The sequence below is a fragment of the Cetorhinus maximus genome, chromosome 21 (genome assembly GCF_964194155.1).
Source record: "Cetorhinus maximus chromosome 21, sCetMax3.hap1.1, whole genome shotgun sequence".
In the NCBI taxonomy this organism is placed as follows: Eukaryota; Metazoa; Chordata; class Chondrichthyes; order Lamniformes; family Cetorhinidae; genus Cetorhinus; species Cetorhinus maximus.
The window spans coordinates 9,087,029-9,087,324 of NC_135899.1; positions in this window are offsets into that span (position 1 = coordinate 9,087,029).

A 296-nucleotide genomic window follows, 5' to 3' on the forward strand; every position below is an offset into this window, starting at 1 on the left:
CCACACACACACACACACACACAGGGACCCCCACCCGACAAACACACACACAGGGACCCCCAACCAACACACACACACACACACACACACAGGGAACCCCACCCCACAAACACACACACAGGGACCTCCACCCTCCACGCACACACACACAGGGACCTCCAACCTCCAAACACACACACACACACACACACGGACTCCCACACCAAAAACACACAAAGGTACCCCCACCCCGCACACACACACAGGGACCCCCGCCCCACACACACACACACAGGGACCCCCACCACACACACACA